The 13,974-nt window shown below is 34.6% G+C and overlaps 1 long non-coding RNA gene across 1 annotated transcript; it reads left to right on the top strand.

Annotated features, from left to right (window-relative positions):
* Positions 1-11,807: 11,807 nt before the first annotated feature.
* On the top strand, positions 11,808-13,587 carry LOC141392113 (uncharacterized). The gene is made up of 3 exons (XR_012409781.1): positions 11,808-11,891; positions 11,950-13,445; positions 13,503-13,587. It is a non-coding gene; the product is annotated as an uncharacterized lncRNA (long non-coding RNA).
* The last annotated feature ends 387 nt before the right edge of the window (positions 13,588-13,974 follow it).

Here is a 13,974-nt window from a genome sequence, read left to right as displayed (position 1 = left end):
GCATATTTTCTTGCCTGCTTGATTTTGACTGGATCTGTTGTAGATACTGTTTTTGTGCTGAATTTTGTTTTGTTGTTGTTAAAATTCTGATGGCCCACATTGTTCTGTTCTGAGTTTTGATCATGATTGGTTTTGCTTTGTTGATGTTTGTCGTTGTTGTGTTTTGATTTGCTCTGCATGTGCATGCTGTTGCAAAATCCTTCTTTGTGACCAATCTGTTGGCACTTGGTACACTTGTGCTTGGAGTAGGGGCAATGTTTTGCATAATGCATATCGCCACAATACCAACATGCTGTTTTTGGTATCTTTTGTTTTTGTTGAGGCTTACCAATTTTGTTGCACTGTTTTTGACTTCCCTCAATTAGTGCTGTGTCACTTTTCAAATCCAAAATGCTTTGTGTTTCATCAACTAGCTTTTCTAGGTTGACTACTTCCTTACTTTCATTGAGATGCCTTAATAAACGGATTCTGATGTCACTGTCTTGTGATGATTTAAGACCAAGTATGAAAATTAAACACTTGAACTGGTCTGTAGTTAGGTCATCCAGTTTAAAAAGTTCACACTGAAGATTGACACGACTAGCGTATTCTTTAAAATCTTCATTTTCCATCTTTGTGATTTGGAGACACTTGTATCGTAGACTTACTTGTGTTTCTGTTCTGCCAAATAGTCTTGTAAGATGCTTGATTGTGTCTGCCAATGAAAGTTCTTGAGGTTGTTTTGGTAACACGAAATTCTTGAATCGTTCATGAATGTGATTGGACATTTTTCTCCACAAAAGTCCTACTTTGTCTGCATCGTCCAGTGCACTTGCTTCCCTTTCGAAGATGTGTTTAAAACGATTGTACCACGATTCAAATAATAAACCACTGTCAGGCTCATAGTGAAAATCCGTCATGGAATTAGCTAAAGATTCCATGAGGTGGGCTTTTGCCACTGATGATTCACCTGGAATTGATGATGAAACTGTGTTTGCACCTTGTTGTCCAGCGATGATTTGTGTGAGTTTGTTGAGCAAATCCTGTTGATTCGCAAGTATTTGTAAAATATTCGCTTGTTCCGACATGTCTAGATTGTTCTAGTGTCTGTGTGTTATCAGCCGTTACAATTTTGTTAGAGACGCTGCCGTTGTATGTCTGTATGTGTGCGCTGCAAAAATGATGAAATTCCCAACGTTGTAGTGGTGTGTGTGTTGAGCTGAAAAAATTTCTGTATATGTGAGACTGCAAACTGTTGTTTGTGTGAGCGTTGATCGCTGAAGATTTCTTGAAAATTCTTGTTAGAATATTCCTGATGAACTTGCGCCTGTGCGTTTTTATGTTTTCCTTGAAAATCTTCCTGCCACAACTTTTATTGTGTGCGATGTCTTGATCTTATTACGCAGCCTTGTTGAAACTTATATTTGTTCCAAAATCCTCGTCGCCAAATTGTTAGCGAGAATGATACATATTGTTCCAAAATCCTCGTCGCCAAATTGTTATGTTCTTACGGAGGTGGTCGATTGAATGAAAGACGATGTTTAAACATAACAATCAATTCATTTATTGAATAAAACTTTAAGTTGTTTTATGAGTTGAAATAAAGTGTTAATTATGAATAACAATGAAATATGACGAAATATGTACAGATGAGATGTCTATTAATTGGTGGTTGCAAAGTAACTAAATGACTGTGTACTGACAATGAGTAGAGAGAGATAATAACTTAAAACTACTGATGCATGCAACACTGCTATGATGCTGCCAGATTGTTGCATTTTATGTGGTAGTACTAGGGTTACCCTAATACTAAATGTGCTAGAAAAAATCCGTTAAGGGAATATTGTGAGTTTAACGAAGATCTATCATCTCCCAGAAGTTGACATTTATGTACCAGATATGATTGCGGATGCACGCGGTTTTGTGGTTTTCAGGGCATTGCGAACAAATTCATTGTTGGTATATTTTGTGATATCTTTTTACCTGTTGTGATATCAAAAACATATTTTATACTGTTAAAAGACAACTAATGAAGAATAGAAATCCCAATCATTTTCATGAAAAAAGTAATTACAAAGATCAATCAAAATATTATGATATATATAGGGGGTGGGCGCCTACGCCATGATAGGGATGTGGTGAGTTAATGTCAGAAACTTGGCATGTTTAACTTAAATTCTTTATGCCATAAATAAACCACACTATAATGTGAAATTAAAATCGAATCTTTTGCCAAAAGTATTTTATTTTAGAAATAGCATGATTTGTGTACCTAAACTCAAGGTACCTATTTCAATTAACTGCTAGAATCAGTTTCCTTTTGGGAATTTTAGAATCATTTTTGATTATTCAATAGAAAACATGTTTCTTTCTGGCATAATGTTGATATTTAAGAAGGAAGTGTAATAAATTGCAGTTGTAGAGTCCATTTGTGAATGTCCCATATCGATGGTGAAGCTGCTGCTTTTTAGACATTTTGTAAATCCTCAAAAATAATATTTGAAACAAGTAAGAACGGCGCACAGTGTTGCCGCTTCCATACAAAAGTGGACAAAAATAGAAGGAGTTGACCTAGGTTGATGAATTTTTGCACAAGTACTTATAAGGGCATAGGAATGAAAAATTTCAACTTTGGTCCATATCGGTTCAGATTTGGATATAGCCCCCATATATATCTTTCCCCGATTTTGCTATAACTCGGTCAATTTTGATCGAATAGCCTTCAAATTTAATATGTAATATTTTCTTGGTCCCATGAGTAGCTCTACCGATTCTCACAAAAATCGCATCAGATTTGGATATAGTCCCCATATATATCTTTCCCCGATTTTGCTATAACTCGGTCAATTTTAATCGAATAGCCTTCAAATTTTGTATGTGATATTTTCTTATGCCCCCGAGTAGTTTCACCGATTTTCGTAAAAATCGGTTCAGATTTGGATATAGCTCCCATATATATCTTTCCCCGATTTTGCTATAAATCCCTCAATTTTTGATGAATAGCCTTCAAATTTAACATGGTATGTTTCCTCAGGCCACTGTTCAGTTTTACCGATTTTGATTTGATTTTGCAAAAATCGGTACAGATTAGGATATAGGCTCTATATATATCTTTCCCCGATTTTGCTATAAATCGATCAATTTTTGAAACATAGCCTTCAAATTTAACATGGGATGTTTTCTTAAGGCCTTTTTCAGTTCCTCCGATTTAGACAAAAATCGGTTTAGATTTGGATATAGCTCTCATATATATTTCACTAAACACGCAACGATATTGGTTAAATAAGAAAATATGACGTAAGTATCCGTACTTGAGTGACATCGGCCGAAATTATATATCGAAGCCATGTTCAAACCTGAACCGATATGGACCAAAGTTGATTTTTTTCATTCCTGTGCCCTCATAAGTACTTGTGCAAACTTTCATCGACCTAGGTCAAAGGTAAAACTGAACAGGGGCCTGAGGAACATCCCATGTTAAATTTGAAGGCTATTCATCAAAAATTGAGCGAAATCGTGGGAAAATATATATGGGCTATCCGATCAAAATTGAACAAGTTGTAGCTAAATCGGGAAAAGATATATATGGGGGTTATATAAAATCTGAACCGATATATCTCAGAAGGTTGCAGGGATGGGCAGAAAGTTTTTGCAAATTTTTATTTGGAAGAGATGTCCAATTAACGGAAAACAAGAGCCGAGGTGGCAATGGGTGGCAATCAAAAGATCTGCTCTACTAAATAATAAGAATTTGAATTATTTTTTATCAAATTTAAATTTTGATTTCTTGATAACGGTACATTGCACACGTGCAGTTGATGTCAACTTTTTGTACTAAAATTTTATATTTATAGCCCACCCATCAAATACCCATCCAAAACTTTTAATTTTATCAACAAACTTTTCAGAAAATGTTATTTTAAAAATTGTCTAATTTTCATATGATTACCGCCTTAGATTACCTGGGAAATATTTTTCATATTTCAAGGGCTATAACTTCATTATGGATGCACATATCGACAAAATTCTTTCAGATTCGTTATATGAGATGTGTTTACTGTAAGAAAAAATCATGAACATATGTAAAAGTTAACATCACAATTTTTGATTTTTGTCCACGAGGCAACACTGTGCGGCGTTAAGTTCGGCCAGGCCGAAATTGTTATACTCTCTACCATGAGTTGTATTGAAGTAAAATGTAACAATTAGTTATGTAGTTATGAAGAAGACTAAATACCAAATTTCAGCAAGTTCGGTAAAACAAATATAGCTAACCTTTAAAATACCGAAATTCGGTAGGTAACGTTCCATGGGAGCCATATCAAAACTTCGACCAATACCTAAAAATTTCTGGCGGAAGACTAAATACCAAATTTCCGATATTTCGTTAAAACCTTCAAATACCAAAAATCAAGACGTACGCTTCTATGGGGGATATAGGAACCCACGGACCTATACTGATAATTCTCTTTTGGAATATTTTATAACCCAATGGAAGACTGAATAGCAAATTTAGTCTATCGATGGGATATTGACGACACAACCTTCAGAATTACGAAAATCGGGAGGTACCGTTCTATGGGGGCTATATCGAAACGTGGACCTATACCGACGAATTTCAGTCAGAAAGGCTCCCCCAACAAAGACTAAATATCAAATTTCAACCATTTCGGTGGGTTGCTGTGGCCACAATCTTCAAAATACCGAAAATCGGTAGCTACCTTTCTATGGGAGCTATATGAAGGCATGGACCTATACCGACAAATTTCTGGGATACAGTTTTATACCTCCAACGAAGACTAAGTACCAAATTTCAACCATTTCGTTGCGGTAATAAAGCTAAAACCTTCAAAATACCAAAAATCGGGTGGTACCTTTCTATGGAGGCTATACTAAGGACCTATACCGACAAATTTCATATGGAACGTTTAATACCCCAAATGAAGACCAAATACCAAATTTCAGCCATTTGGGTGGATTATTGTGGCCACCTTCAAAATACAGAAAATCGGGATGATTTAAGGTTCCCAGAGTTCACGAAATATCTCTACCAAAAATGGTCAACATAGGTCCATGTTTCGGTACCTCCCGCTTTTCGGTACTTTCAGAATTTTAGCTATGTTTTTATATGGTAGTACCTGCAATTTGACGTTTGAAGCTCCCAGTAGTCACAAAACTTCTCCACCAAAAATAGTCAGGAGTTTAGCTACATGTGTTGACCGAACTATATGTAATTTGAGGTTCCCAGTAGTCGCAAAATTTCTCCACCACAAAATTCCCAACATAGGTCGACACTTTAATATAGCCCCTATATAATGGTGGCTGGAGCCGAATTGAAGAAAATTGTTGATACATTTTCTGACCTTATATAGGCATTTGGGTTTCCGTGGTCACAAATATTTCCACTTAAATTTGTGGACAGGAAGGAAAATTAACTAATATGTATTTCATGGTCGAGGGTATAAAAAGTTAGGCTCGGTAGAACTTATCACTTTTTACTTGTTCTTTCTAATATGTCTTGATAACTTTTTGGAAATATTAGGCGGGTTTCTGATATTGTTGCCTTAATGGGATATCGATGGAAAAGGGATGACATGAAGAAAATGGATTAAAACGAATTTGCTAAAGTGGTGTCGTACTGTATTTGAGAATCAAGTATATAGTACAAGTTACGTCTTTACAGAGTTGACTCCAAGACCATTGTTGTTGTTGTTCTAACAGTGTTTAATTATTATGTTTGTATATTCGTTCTCCTGTTCAATCTGACTCTCCAGTTCCAGGAAAGTGGCTACTTCGATGGGATGTAACCACAGATCCACTGGAGTTAGATGAGTACGTTTGGCGGGGTAGTTGAATAGGTGCTTAGTATCATGCGGGTCGATGCCGCATACTGGGCAGATGTCTTGCACGGTGCGATCGATTCCAAGACTATTGTCATGGGCCCAGCTTGCCAGTTGTACCAGAGAACCTTGCATAAAGTCAGACAAAAACAAGTAAGAAAAGGCTATAGTCGGACGGAGCCGACCATGGGATACCCTATACCACTATCCCTGGACAATCGCTCTCCACGGAACTTCTTTTCAATGATTGTGAAAATTTAATTATCAAATATCAGAGATGTAATGTATAATTTTATGACCAAAACCCAAAAGTTATCTAGCATGACAAAGACATTTTTGTAGCAGGAAAGGAAAATTTAGTTCACACAAACTAAAATGTAATGAAACCCATTTATGTAGTACTACTACTTCCGTTGTTTAACCGCTACGTTATTGAAATTTTTACCAATTTCACACAAAAGTTTTAGTCCATTTAACCCGCTAAGTATTATCTGATCTTCACGTTGATTTGTACGCTTCTTCTTCATCATAAACTTAAACTTTGTTTAAAATTTTGCGGGTTATTATTTTGACCTACAGAGCCGCTACAAAATTGATTAAAATTTTGTTTTTGGTCCATTTCATCCCCTGAACATTTCACGATCATCACCAAAAACTAATCATATCTATTCTGGCCCGAACCCAACCTCCTTAAAAAATTCGTTACAATCGGTCCATAATTGCGGCCTTAAGCTTTTTTACAATTTTTAATGAACGGACACACATCGCTAAATCGTTTTATCTCGTCGAGATATGAATTTTGGCATACCAAATAAGCGGTCTAGGACGAATATTTCGTGGTGTTACATAAACTCTTGGAGAGACAATATGTAGCATGGGATAAAAATGTGGTTCTCTACACAGAACCTATTATCTATTAGGCAGTAGGCCAGTTATCTAGCAAACACTTTATTGCAATTTACATCAGAGGAAAGGTCAGTAGTTTTATTCCATATGTAGGCTTCTCTGCGAAATATATATGTCCTCAAGGAATTAAAATATCGACCAAAAATAGAATTTTTATATTTCTCATACAAAAGTAATGGTCCATTTCACCCGCTAAAGAATATCAGATCATCATTCAAAATTGTAGGCATCTTTTTCGACCTATACTCTTACCCGGTGCAAAATTTCGTGACTATTGATGTATAATTGCGACTTCTAGCGAGTTTATTATTACACTACAAACAAATAACGGAATATATTAGGCTCTAACTCTGTTATCTGATCATGCACACCAACATAATTGGCATCAATTGAAAGGTCAAGCGTTCCACTTTCAAGTATATCTCACTTGTCCGGAATGTCACTACCAGGAATTAAGATATAAGCCGTATATTAAAATTTTTCACAATTTTCACACAAAAGTTTTGGTCCATTTAACCCTCTAAATATTATCCGATCGCCATCTCCAATTGCAAGCTTCTCCACTGTGATATACTCTTACCTTATTTAAAATTACGCGTTGATCGGACTATTATTGAGACCTACAGAGCCGCTAGAAAATTGGATAAATATTATGTTTTTGGTCCATTTCACCCACTAAATATTTCACGATCATCACCAATAAGAATAGGGATCTATTCTGATCTGAACCCGACCTCCATACGGACGGACGGACAGACACACATCTCAAAATCGCTTTATCTCGTCGAGATATGAAGATTGGTATACCACATTGGGGGTCTCCGACGAATATTTCGCGGTGTTACATGAATTTTTACCAAAACAAACTTATAATACCCTTTTCCACATTGTGGTATAGGGTATAATGAAAAGAATTTGCCATTTAACAGCACTAACACATTACCTTCCTCGTCTTCAGCTGGGCGAAACACACAAAATTTTCTTTTATCACCAGAAGCCTGAGCTGAGGTGCCCCTGTTTACTTGATGTAGCAGAGATCTACTGATTTTTTTTTTGGGACCTAAATGTGTCCTAATTTCTAGTTCCAATAACCTTTTTATCATATTTAAAAGACGGGAAGAAAGAGTAATAGGTCTACAGTCTTTGCATAATGTGTGTCCCTATTTCTCTACTTTGAGGATGCAAGTCACCTTTGTCCCTTTAAATAGACCGGGTATGTGCAAGAAACGCAGCCAGGACTTAGAGATCTTCGCCAAGATTATAAGTACCGGCTTCTGAAGCATATCAGCCATCAAAGTCAGCGCAACCAGGGAAGTGAACCCCTCGTAGCAGATAGAGAGTCCAGTCCACTCCCATTAATACGACCTATGCATTTAGGATACTTAGATAGTATCTTGCGAATACTAGCCGCTTCATTAACTCCCTCTATAGACTTACTAAAATTGACTTCAATCATCCGCTTAGTTTTCTTGATTTCACTCATGCACTTATTGAAATTAATCTTAACATTTGGTATCCTAATCCGTAGAGTTTCGTGTTACTGGCTTTATTATAAGATCTCCTAGCTGTTTTAAGAATACTGGCTAACTGTTTATTCCACCAAACCGGTTAGGATTTCTTCCGAGAATAGGTGATTGGACAGAAGTCCTCATAGCAAGTCAGGAGAGTATTAGTTATGGAATCCATAGATCTCACGCGATTGGCTGAAAGCTATTGTTTCCACACAGTTTTGAAGTCGTCATGTCCCTGAATTTACCCCAATCCGTTCTCCTGGGATTTCTAGGGGGGACTCTGTATTACTCCATATATAAAGATTTGGAAAAATATCATCCTGTGATCCGAGAAAAAACTTTTTTATGATACACTCCAATTATTTTATCAGAAATAATGTAAAAGGAAGTGGAATTATAAACCAATAAACTGCACCTCTACACACAAAACACAGCGAGTTCTTCACTTTGAACGGTCATATCTCGGCCAATTTTGCTTCAAAATAAGCCAATCATTTTTTTTTTGATTTTTTAGGTATTTTACAAATATCTTTGTAGTTACTGTTATCTTATCCCCATCAACATTAATTCCAAACAGGAAGTTTATCTCTTTGCATTAACGAAAAATTGAAAAAGTGTCATTAATTAAAAAATAGTTTGTGTCTTAAGTCTTTTACATTGCTGAGCACTATCCTAGAATTTCCAATTAAATTGGATATCTGGATTTAACTAAATGATTTGGCGTACCTTGCAATAGAAACAGATGGCGACTCTAGGTATAAGTTATTCGCATATTTTGAAATTCTCACAAACGTTTTACAGTTCAACTCTGTCCCCATTGTGTAAAAAACCAAAGTAATTTCCCATGAAAATCTAGATTTCAACAGCATCTATTGTGTACGTGAGTGTGTGTGTGTTGTCTTTGCATTCGGAAGAAACTCCAACAAAAACATGCATTGAAATTAATTTTCTAAAAAAAATAGAAACGTTGGGTGATGGGGTTTTTTCCTGACGTTCTGACTGCCGTGTTTTCATTTTAGTAGAACTCATAAATTATCAAACTCTGCCAAAGGTGGAATAACAAAAACACTGCAGCACCAGCAGCCACAACAGCAACTGTTCATGACACGAAAAGGTAAAATTACAACTTATCACAACAACAAAGATCCTATTCCATGTGAAAATCTTGAAAATTTACAACCCATTGTAAGAAAAAACAGAAAAAAATGAAAATGCAACCCAAGTTTGTCTAGATTATTGTTATTTTCTGAGCGGTCTAGAATTGATGGATCTTCCAATGTAAACGTAAATGTAATTAAGGGTAATTAATATAAAAGTTGTGCAAAATGCAAAGGAAGAAACATTGCAAAAATATGATTGATTATATCACAAATTCATATTGTATAGAATATGAAATGTAAAATCAATTAAATTTGCTCTAGATGGTATCAAATCCTACCATTCTGAACACACATAAAGTTGAGTTACTGCTATTAGTCCTTTTAATTGACGAATTTACGTTTAAACAACGAAAAACTTTAGACACAAACTTGTTTTCCAATAGATTACCCATTAAAGGAAAAAACTCAAGACACAAACGTTTCAATTGCTTCATAAATTTTGACACATGGCCAATGTTTTCTTCTCCCAGTAATTTAGGGAAATGGCAATGTTATTTCATTAAAGGGGAATGCTGCTAGGTATGCTTCCAAATCAACATAGAAAATCCGTCGATTTCCAGCGAAGATCCGGAAGCGACTCTCTCCGTCCGACAGTCTATTTTACACATGAACCGGGCTATATACGTCTGAAACTATAGGCAAAATGGAGTAAATTGGCATTTTTGATTTTTCGTTTCCTCTTCATGTTGACGTTTTAAAGAACTTTCAAATTTCAAAGGACAACATTTTTCAAAAAGATATTTTAAATACTTGTACTCATCGCAGAGAATTGTATTGCCTTTAAATAATAATTATTAATTTCTACAATCAATGATAACAAGGGCATCAAAAACGTCATTGAAAAATAAATGCTAAAAAATACTTTGAAAATATTCTGAAATTTTTTCAAAAATATACATGGTAATATCCTTTATGTAGTGCAACACTTCCCGAAATTTCAATATCCTAGCTTTGTAAGTTGTATTTTAATAAATATTTACATGAAATTCTTCCAAGAAAACAAAACTTTTTATTGTTTATCACTGTGCGAGTCAAAAAAATAAATAACCATATTCTGACACCTCAAAAAGATAGAAGACAAAAAATAAGAATACACGTGTCCCGTTGTTTATCCTCAGCACTTCCACTTTCGCGGTTATGGGCCACCAAAGGTTTGAGACCTTGTTGTCAAAAGTGATCATTTTGTCAGATTCAAATCTTCTAAACCGCAAAGAATTTTCGGTTTGCTATCAGAGGCAAAGTGGTAGCTCTTGTCTTAATGAACTTACATTTTGAACACATAGAGTCCACTTAACCTCATCTTCAAGGTAAAAATTGTCAAAGTCAAATTTCCTTTATAATTTTTTCTGATCTAATTGAAGCAAAGAACAAACTACTTCTACAACTGCATTCGTTATATAAAGTTGATTAGTCCCGCTCTACACTAGAGTGATTTCATTGAAAAAATTTCATGAAATTGGGTGTTCTTAGATCGAGTTCCCCACTGCAAGAATTTTGATGATATTACTCTCCTATGAAACTCGATCTACGCATAATTTCATGATTTTCTTTTCATTGGAATCACTGTAGTGTGGACCGGGACTTATTGAGATTTTAGGTAAATTTTTGTAGTTGCTTATATTCTTGAATTTTGAACGGTTTGGTATCTATGGACCAGAATTGATGATACGCCAATTAAAAAATCTGAAATACATATTTATAGTAAAGGCGCTCAGTATCTGAAAAAAATAGTTTGACAGTGTGAAAAATCCGTACACATAATTTGAGCTTAATTCTATTTATAATCCAAAACATTGATGAACATATCAGTACTATAGCGTCGTTTACTCTTAATCGCAGCCATAATTGACACAAGTACAATCAGAAATATACACATTGTTTTATAAATATTTTTAAACAATATGCAACTTTCACTATTTTAGAATACAATTAAAGTTTTAAAACATAAAAAAGTTAAGTAAAGCCAACAAAAATGCAGTGTGAAATATTTAAGAGAAAATATGTCAGATTCTCTTTGTGCATCCCTGATCCAAAACCAAGTATTAATTCTCTTCTCATTCCCTATAATAAATGTCTTCTTTATTATCTGTACAAGCTGTACTTTTCATAAAATAAAAACTATAAAGTTCATTGTACCGCTTTAAACTCAAACTGAACTTTTTCCGTCATTGTAAAAACAAAATTCCCCCGTAAACTGTTTCACTTTGACTTGATGCGAATTGTCATGGTAAGACAAAACACATCAATGTGAACAAAGTTGAACAACCACCAACCAATGATTGCAAAGCTTTACTTTAAACTATACTTTACACGTAAGTCATTGGCCAACAGTGAGATTTTCCTCAGTCATTTGTTTTCTCTGTCTAACCAATTGCTTGGGGTATAACTGGGAAAATTACAATGCTGATCATGTTGTAAAGGTAGTTTATATACATAATGTCGAAATGGGGGATCTACGGAGTAACTGTTGCTGTAATTTTATACATTAAATCATGGTAAGAGTTTAATTATTTGTGTTTAAATGAATTTCTTTAAATATATTATTTGTCATAGGACAGCTACATAATTGAAGCTAAGCACGGAATGTGGATGTTTGATGATGGGTTATACAGAATGGCAGATTTGAAAAATAAAAACGCACATTTTTATTTGACAATTTTTTTAAAAGGATATTTTCTACGAGATTGTTAGGTTTGCAAGTGCCACACTTGGAGACCGTTAATCTGTCTCGCAAGATACCGTCCAGGCTGTAACAATTGTCGATATTAGTTCACGTTTTAATATAGCGCCAAAAAACGGTATCGTCCATTTTTTACATTAAGCGACATTTTCAAGTGGTAAATGGTTTAAATTCAGTTTACATGAATTTTTCGGTATAATACGTACTTTCACATATAACCGGATTTAATAAACCCACTGGGTTTAATTCCATTGGGTATACGTCAAATAAATCCTCATAAATAGACAACGGAATTCTATGCAACCCTTATTTTTGGCCCGATTCATTTCAAATTTTGGGACTGGGCATATTTTTGGCTTCTGATTAAATTGCAATCGAAACATATGCCATATGCAAAATTATTCTAAATGCAGCATACATTTTGCATATGCAAAAAACATGTGCATATGCACAATTTATGCATTTTACATATTTTCTTATGCAACAAATATTTCAATAATAGGTTCAAAAATGTTTGTGTGTACAATTTTTCTGTTTTAAATTCTCTTCAGACAAGTCAATAAAATAAAGAAATGTATAACCACAGCCACAACCTTCAAAATACCGAAAATCTGGAGGTACCGTTCTATGGGGGCTATGTGAAGACGTGAACCTATACCGACAAATTCCAGGTGGAAAGTTTTATACCCCCAAAAGAGGGATATTGAGGCCACAACTTTCAAAATAAGAGAAATCCGGAGGTACCGATCTATGGGGGCTATATGAAGAAGTGGACCTATACCGAGAAATTTCAGGTGGAAAGTTTTTTAACCCACAACGAAGACTAATGCCAAAATTCAGTAATTTCGGTGGTATATTGAGGCCACAACCTTCAAAATACCGAAAACCTTTCTATGGGGGCTATATGATGACGTTGACCTATACCGACAAATTTCAGTTGGAAAGTTTTAAGCCCCCAACGAAGACAAAATACCAAATTTCAGTCATTACGGTGGGACATTGAGGGCACAAATCCTTGCATATGTTTTTGCATATGCTCATTTTATGCAAATATGTAAAAATATGTCAAAATATGCACGATATGCAAAAATGTCTGGGCCTAATTCGTTTTATTTTGTGATATATCACTTATGTGATATATCGTTTTATAAAAAGAGTTTCTGTCTAAAAAGATTTTCTCTACGACCATCCTAATCATACATAATAATGTCTGGTATAATATAATGGTATAATATAACTAGACTATAAGTCCATAATTTAATATAGACCTCACTACGAACGAGTTTTACAATATAGGAGGTTTGATTGGAACTTTGTCCAATCAATTAGATGTCCTTAAAGCCAATTGTCGATGTGGGCTGACGTTTTGGTATGTTCCTTCATTACGTATTTATATTTAATATCCTTTTTCTCTTAATATTTTTAGGTGTAATGGATTGGAGTAAAAACGTCTCAACATTATGTTTGTCCATCATCTTCACATATTCATCTAGGGCATAGAATTTGGTACATAATTTATTTATTTATTTAATTATTTATTTATTTATTTATTTATTTATTTTGGTTTTAGATAAGTCTCAATTCTTGGGGCTCAATTCTTGTTCTATAAAAATTGAAATGAAAACTTTTGTAAAGGAAATAAATGTCAAATGAAAAATTTTATAAAGAAAATATTTGTCATTTTAAATTTTCATAGAACAAGAATCCAGCCCCTGCTCAAAATTATGAATGAAAAGTTCAAATAAAAGTTGACAACACTGTTGCTATCGGTAGAACTTTACCTTTTCTTGGTTGCTAACTTGCCGAATAATATCCCCAGCAAAATTTTATGGAAGTGGTTCCATGAGATGCCATGATTTCACTCAATCTTTTGCATTGGTTAAAATGAAGTCGTGAAA

Source organism: Musca autumnalis, unplaced genomic scaffold (assembly GCF_047663935.1).
Source record: "Musca autumnalis isolate F117 unplaced genomic scaffold, ASM4766393v1 scaffold_2, whole genome shotgun sequence".
Taxonomy (NCBI): domain Eukaryota; kingdom Metazoa; phylum Arthropoda; class Insecta; order Diptera; family Muscidae; genus Musca; species Musca autumnalis.
The sequence above is the reverse complement of the archived record's forward strand: the minus strand, read 5'-3'. Positions and strand labels throughout refer to the sequence as shown.